The sequence below is a fragment of the Eriocheir sinensis genome, unplaced genomic scaffold (genome assembly GCF_024679095.1).
Source record: "Eriocheir sinensis breed Jianghai 21 unplaced genomic scaffold, ASM2467909v1 Scaffold50, whole genome shotgun sequence".
NCBI lineage: Eukaryota > Metazoa > Arthropoda > Malacostraca > Decapoda > Varunidae > Eriocheir > Eriocheir sinensis.
In genome coordinates, this window is record NW_026111832.1 from 1 (window position 1) to 7,500 (window position 7,500).

The following is a 7,500-nucleotide window of genomic DNA, read 5'->3' on the forward strand; positions in this document are numbered from 1 at the left end:
ATATATATATATATATATATATATATATATATATATATATATATATATATATATATATATATATATATATATATATATATATATATATATATATATATATATATATATATATATATATATATATATATATATATATATATATATATATATATATATAGATATATATATATATATATTGAATATCAAAAAGTAAAGACAGTGTGGGTCCGCCCGCAGCCAGTGTTACAGTTCTAGGGTTAAAAAAGGACGAAAAAGTAATGAGAATATATTTTTCGGAATTAAAAATTAGTAAAAGCAGAAATTAATGAGGAAAATGACATATGAAGGCTAAAATTAAATGAAAATCGGTTTTTAAGTAGCGTACTCAGTTTCAGAGCTTAAAAAAGGAAAAGAAACCAAAGATAATATATTTTTAAGCAGTGGAAATCATTAGAAGCAGAAATTAATAAGAAAAATTATATACAGAGGTAAAAGTTATAAAATGAAGTCCTGTTTATATGTGGCGTACTAAGTTTCAGAGCTTAAAAAGAAGTAAAAACTATTGATGATATATTTTTCGGCAATGAAAATTATTAGAAGCAAAAATTAATAAGGAAAATGGCCTATGAAGGTTGAAATTATATAAAATTCTGCTTTTATGTTGCGTACTCATTTCCAGAGCTTAAAAAAGGACCACAAACAATGATAATATATTTCTGAGCAGTGGAAATAATTAAAAGCACAAATTAATAAGTAAAATGCCTTATGAAGGTTTAAATTATATGAAGATCATTTTTTATTTAGCGTAATTAGTTTCAGAGGTTTAAAGTGAACTATATATATATATATATATATGTATATATATATATATATATATATATATATATATATATATATATATATATATATATATATATATATATATATATATATATATATATATATATATATATATATATATATATATATATATATATATACACATAGATATATATATATATATATATATATATATATATATATATATATATATATATATATATATATATATATATATATATATATATATATATATATATATATATATATATATATATATATATATATATATATATATATATATATATATATCCTATGTTCTTATGTTCTTTTGTATTCTATCTCTAAATCAGTATATTTTTTATGTATAAAGTCACATGCATACATGTAACATGTATATTTGCATAAAAGTTCGTGTATTCTGAAAGAATATCGATATTCAGGAAGAAAATGTTAAAATTATATGAAGATTAGATTTTATGAAGCGTACTCAGTTTCAGAGCTTAAAAAAGGACGAAAAACCAATGATAATATATTTTTGAGCAGTGGAAATTATTAGAAGCAGAAATTTATGAGGAGAATGGCATATGAAGGTTTAAATTATATGAAGTTCTTTTTTTTTGTAGCAGACTCAGTTTCAGAGCTTGAAAAAGAACTAAAAAACAATGATAATATATTTTTGAGCAGTGGGAATTATTAGAAGCCGAAATCAATAAGTAAAATGGCATATAAAGGTAGAAATTACAATACGAAATCCAGTTTTAATGAAGCGTACTTTGTTTACGTCTTGAATTTGTATGTACACAAGGAATATAATAATAAATTTTTCTGTATGATTTGTCGTAAGTAAGAATCAAATGGTTGCTATCTCCTACCTCGTGTCAGGAGCGTGCACATTGAAGATGGCATATCCCTTCACCAAGTTCTGAGTGTCAAACGTCTTCACCAAGAACCACAACTCGCATACAGCAACCACTTTAACCAGCGTCACAGTTCTAGGGTTCAGCCGACCATATGGAACAAAAGAAACGACGTCTGGGGTGATATAATGGTCTGGGAGGGCGGTGTGACGCGTGGTGTGGCCGCGCGGGGTCTGGCAACGGGTCTGGCGGTGGTCTGACTCTGAGAATGGTGTGGTCAGACGCTTCCCTCCCTCACATCAGCTGTTTCCAAAGCCCAAACCGGAAGTCAGTCGGGTTGCAATGAGTGTTTCTTTAAGGTCACGGCACAGAGGAAGGGTCACACTACCACCAGGGTCATGAAACTACCCCTGGAAATGCCCACAACTCATACGAAAGCCTTGTCAAATGTGTGTTTTTTGGTTCACGGTACAGAGGAAGGGTCAAACTATCACCAGGGTCATGAAACTACCTCTGGAAATGCCCACAACTCCTAGGAATGCCTTGTCAAATGTGTGTTTTTTGGTTCACGGTACAGAGGAAGGGTCAAACTATCACCAGGGTCATGAAACTACCTCTGGAAATGCCCACAACTCATACGAAAGCCTTGTCAAATGTGTGTTTCTTAGGTTCACGGTACAGAGGAAGGGTCACACTACAACCAGGGTCTTAAACTACCCCTGGAAATGCCCACAACTCATACAAAAGCCTCGTCAAATGTGTGTTTCTTAGGTTCACGGTACAGAGGAAGGGTCACACTACAACCAGGGTCTTAAACTACCCCTGGAAATGCCCACAACTCCTACGAAAGCCTTGTCAAATATGTTTTTTTTAGGTTAATGGTACAGAGGAAGGTTCACACTACCACCAGGGTCATAAAACTACCCCTGGAAATGCCCACAACTCCTACGAAAGCCTTGTCAAATATGTTTTTTTTAGGTTAATGGTACAGAGGAAGGTTCACACTACCACCAGGGTCATAAAACTACCCCTGGAAATGCCTCAAACTCCCACGATAGCCTTGTCAAATGTGTGTTTCTTAGGGTCACGGTACAGAGGAAAGGTCACACTACCACCAGGGTCACAAAACTACCCCTGGAAATACCCCAACTCAGAAAGCCTTGTCAAATGTGTGTTTCTTAAGGTCACGGTACAGAAGAAGGGTCAAACTACCACCAGGGTCACAAAACTACCCCTGGAAATGCCCAAAACTCCTACGAAAGCCTTGTCAAATATGTTTTTTTTAGGTTCATGGTACAGAGGAAGGGTCACACTACCACCAGGGTCACAAAACTACCCCTGGAAATACCCCAACTCAGAAAGCCTTGTCAAATGTGTGTTTCTTAAGGTCACGGTACAGAGGAAGGGTCACATTACCACCAGGGTCACAAAACTACCCCTGGAAATGCCCAAAACTCATACGAAAGCCTCGTCAAATGTGTGTTTTTTAGGTTCATGGTACAGAGGAAGGGTCACATTACCACCAGGGTCACAAAACTACCCCTGGAAATGCCCAAAACTCCTACGAAAGCCTTGTCAAATGTGTGTTTCTTAGGGTCACGGTACAGAGGAAAGGTCACATTACCACCACCAGGGTCACAAAACTACCCCTGGATATACCCCAACTCAGAAAGCCTTGTCAAATGTGTGTTTCTTAATGTCACGGTACAGAGGAAGGGTCACACTACCACCAGGGTCACAAAACTACCCCTGGAAATGCCCAAAACTCCTACGAAAGCCTTGTTAAATATGTGTTTCTTAGAGGAAAGGTCAAACTACCACCAGGGTCACATAACTACCCCTGAAAATGCCTCAAACTTCTACGAAAGCCTTATCAAATATGTTTTTTTTAGGTTCATGGTACAGAGGAAGGGTCACACTACCACCAGGGTCACATAACTACCCCTGAAAATGCCTCAAACTTCTACGAAAGCCTTATCAAATATGTTTTTTTTAGGTTCATGGTACAGAGGAAGGGTCACACTACCACCAGGGTCACAAAACTACCCCTGGAAATACCCCAACTCAGAAAGCCTTGTCAAATGTGTGTTTCTTAAGGTCACGGTACAGAAGAAGGGTCACACTACCACCAGGGTCACAAAACTACCCCTGGAAATGCCCAAAACTCCTACGAAAGCCTTGTCAAATATGTTTTTTTTAGGTTCATGGTACAGAGGAAGGGTCACATTATCACCAGGGTCACAAAACTACCCCTGGAAATGCTCAAAACTCCTACGAAAGCCTTGTCAAATGTGTGTTTCTTAGCGTCACGGTACAGAGGAAGGGTCAAACTACCAGCAGCAGGGTCACAAAACTACCCCTGGAAATACCCCAACTCAGAACGCCTTGTCAAATACGTGTGCTCGGGCGCCAGAGGTTCCACGCATGCGCAGAGCGTCAGAGCGCGCGATCGATCGTACACCGCGAAACCCAAGTCCGCAGATGTACGATGACTCCGAGATACGATAACGTGCTCCGACATACGAACACGAAATGGTGGGATATTCGACGTTTTTGAGATACAACGTGAGAGTTCGTCGTATCTTCGAGTATACGCGAGAGTCCGATGTCGTATGTCCGAGAATGTAAATCGCGCAGTACGACAATCCCAAAGCAGCGCCCCGAGAAGAGAACCAAGCCATCCAAGCGTTCAACCTCAGTGTGGCTCCGGTCGTTCCAGAGGGTGGGTGTGTGTCGCTTTGCTCCTACCCTCTTGATAATAGTTCTCACCTCCCCCCCTCCCCCCTTCTCTCTCTCTCCCCTCTCTCTCTCTCTCTCCCCTCCACGCCGCTCGCTGGGGAGACACAGGTAGGTGAGGAAAGGGGTTCAGGATTCTCTATACGTGGAAATAAGAGGGTTGGATTCTGTTATGTGGGGTTGAGTTGGTTGAATAAGGGTTTAGGTATTTGGAAAGGGGGTTAAGTAAGGGGTTTTTGGGTTTGTGGTTTTGATTATACTGATATGTTGAAATGGGGGTTTAAATTAGGGGTTCTGGGTTTAATTAGGGGTTTAAAAAGGGTTTAATTAAATAGGAATGGGTTTAAGTAAGAGATTTTTGGATTTAGTGAAAGAATATTAGTTTCTTTCTATAATGATGTGGTTTATAAGAGGTTTAATTAGGGGTTTTGGGTTTAATTACGGGTTTAATAAGGGTTTATATATTTAGAAATGGGTTTAAGTAAGGGATTTGGGGGTTTAGCAAAGAGGTTTAAGGGTTTTATTATAATATGTTGAAATAGAGGTTTTAATCAGGGTTTCTGTGTTTAATTAGGGGTTTAATAAGGGATTAAGTATTTGGGTATGGGTTTAAGTAAGGGTTTTTGGGGTTTAACAAAGAGGTTTAAGGGTTTTACTATAATGATATGTTGAAATGGAGGTTTTAATTAGGGTTTCTGGATTTAATTACGGGTTTAATAAGGGTTTATATATTTAGATATGGGTTTAAGTAAGGGATTTGGGGGTTTAGCAAAGAGGTTTATGGTTTTTACTATAATGATATGTTGAAATGGAGGTTTTAATTAGGGTTTCTGGGTTTAATTAGGTGTTTTAAAAAAGGGTTTAGTATTTGGGTATGGGTTTAAGTAAGGGTTTTTGGGGTTTAGCAAAGAGGTTTATGTTTTTTATTATAATATGTTGAAATGGAGGTTTTAATCAGGGTTTCTGGGTTTAATTACGGGTTTAATAAGGGTTTATGTATTTGGATATGGGTTTAAGTAAGGGTTTTTGGGGTTTAGCAAAGAGGTTTATGGTTTTTACTATAATGATATGTTGAAATGGAGGTTTTAATTAGGGTTTCTGGATTTAATTACGGGTTTAATAAGGGTTTATGTATTTAGAAATGGGTTTAAGTAAGGGATTTGGGGGTTTAGCAAAGAGGTTTAAGGGTTTTACTATAATGATATGTTGAAATGGAGGTTTTAATTAGGGTTTCTTAGTTTAATTACGGGTTTAATAAGGGTTTATGTATTTGGATATGGGTTTAAGTAAGGGATTTGGGGGTTTAGCAAAGAGGTTTATGGTTTTTACTATAATGATATGTTGAAATGGAGGTTTTAATTAGGGTTTCTGGATTTAATTACGGGTTTAATAAGGGTTTATGTATTTAGAAATGGGTTTAAGTAAGGGATTTTGGGGTTTAACAAAGAGGTTTAAGGGTTTTTATTATAATATGTTGAAATGGAGGTTTTAATTAGGGTTTCTGTGTTTAATTAGGGGGTTTAATAAGGGTTTAGGTATTTGGATATGGGTTTAAGTAGGGGATATGGGGGTTTAGCAAAGAGGTTTATGTTTTTTACTATAATGATGTGTATTAGAGGTTTAATATGGTTTTGTGGGTTTAATTAGGGTTTTAATGAGGGTATAGGTATTTGCGAATGGGTTTAACTAAGGGGTTGTGGGATTTAGTGAAGCGATTTATGCTTTTTTTCTATAATGATGTGGTTTATAAGAGGTTTAATTAGGGTTTCTGGGTTTAATTGGGGGTTTAATAAGGGTTTAAGTATATAGGAAAAGGTTTAAGTATGTGAATTTAGGGTTTTAGTGATGGACTTTAAGGATCTGCTATAATGATGTGTTTTTAATGAAGGTTTAATTAGGGTTTCTGGGTTTAATTGGGGGTTTAATAAGGGTTTAAGTATATAGGAAAAGGTTTAAGTATGTGAATTTAGGGTTTTAGTGATGGAATTTAAGGGTCTGCTATAATGATGTGTTTTTAATGAAGGTTTGATTAGGGTTTCTGGGTTTAATTATCGGGTTATATTATGCATTTCTGTGGATTTATGATTGAAGAAGGTTTAATTATATGATTCTGTGGCGTCATTAAGTCATGTGGGGTTCAATTCTGTTATATTGTAGATTAATTATATCGGTGAAAAGGAGATTAATCGGTTGCAATGCGTGTTTCTTTAGGTTCATGGTACAGAGGAAGGGTCACACTACCACCAGGGTCATAAAACTACCCCTGGAAATGCCCACAACTCCCACGAAAGCCTTGTCAAATGCGTGTTTCTTTAGGTTCATGGTACAGAGGAAGGGTCACACTACCACCAGGGTCATAAAACTACCCCTGGAAATGCCCACAACTCCCACGAAAGCCTTGTCAAATGCGTGTTTCTTTAGGTTCATGGTACAGAGGAAGGGTCACACTACCACTAGGGTCATAAAACTACCCCTGGAAATGCCCACAACTCCCACGAAAGCCTTGTCAAATGTGTGTTTCTTTAGGTTCACGGTACAGAGGAAGGGTCACATTACCACCAGGGTCATAAAACTACCCCTGGAAATTTTGGGGGGTATAAGTACGAGTTTTTTTTTCTGAAGAGGAGTTTAAGGATATATTAATGAGGGTTTAAATATCTGTTTATCGGGTTTAAATCTGGTAATATATATTGTTTTATTTAACTTTAATTGTTGTTTTATATAGATTTTTTTATTTCTTTATATTTTCGGTTATTTTTGAGTGTTGGAAACCGTATCAATATTACTATTATTATTATTATTATTATTATTATTATTATTATTATTATTATTAGTTTTACCTTTGCGAGTTGGTAATTAAAGGTGAGTGACTTTAATTATGACAGGAGTGAAAATTAATGAGAGAAAAATTATGTGTGTGTGTGTGTGTGTGTGTGTGTGTGTGTGTGTGTGTGTGTGTGTGTGTGTGTGTGTGTGTGTGTGTGTGTGTGTGTGTGTGTGTGTGTGTGTGTGTGTGTGTGTGTGTGTGTGTGTGTGTGTGTGTGTGTGTGTGTGTGTGTGTGTGTGCGCGTGTGTTCTAGCATATGGTATCTGTGCGTGTGTGTGT

The 7,500-nt window shown here is 36.4% G+C and overlaps 1 protein-coding gene across 1 annotated transcript in view; it reads left to right on the forward strand.

Annotated features, from left to right (window-relative positions):
* Window positions 1–4,380: 4,380 nt before the first annotated feature.
* Window positions 4,381–7,500, forward strand: part of LOC126992716 (cyclic nucleotide-gated cation channel beta-1-like) — a 20,291-nt gene continuing 17,171 nt past the window's right edge. Inside the window, exon 1 of the mRNA XM_050851526.1 lies at window positions 4,381–4,505. The gene's annotated coding sequence lies outside the window, so the exon portion shown is untranslated. The remainder of the gene's footprint in view (window positions 4,506–7,500) is intronic.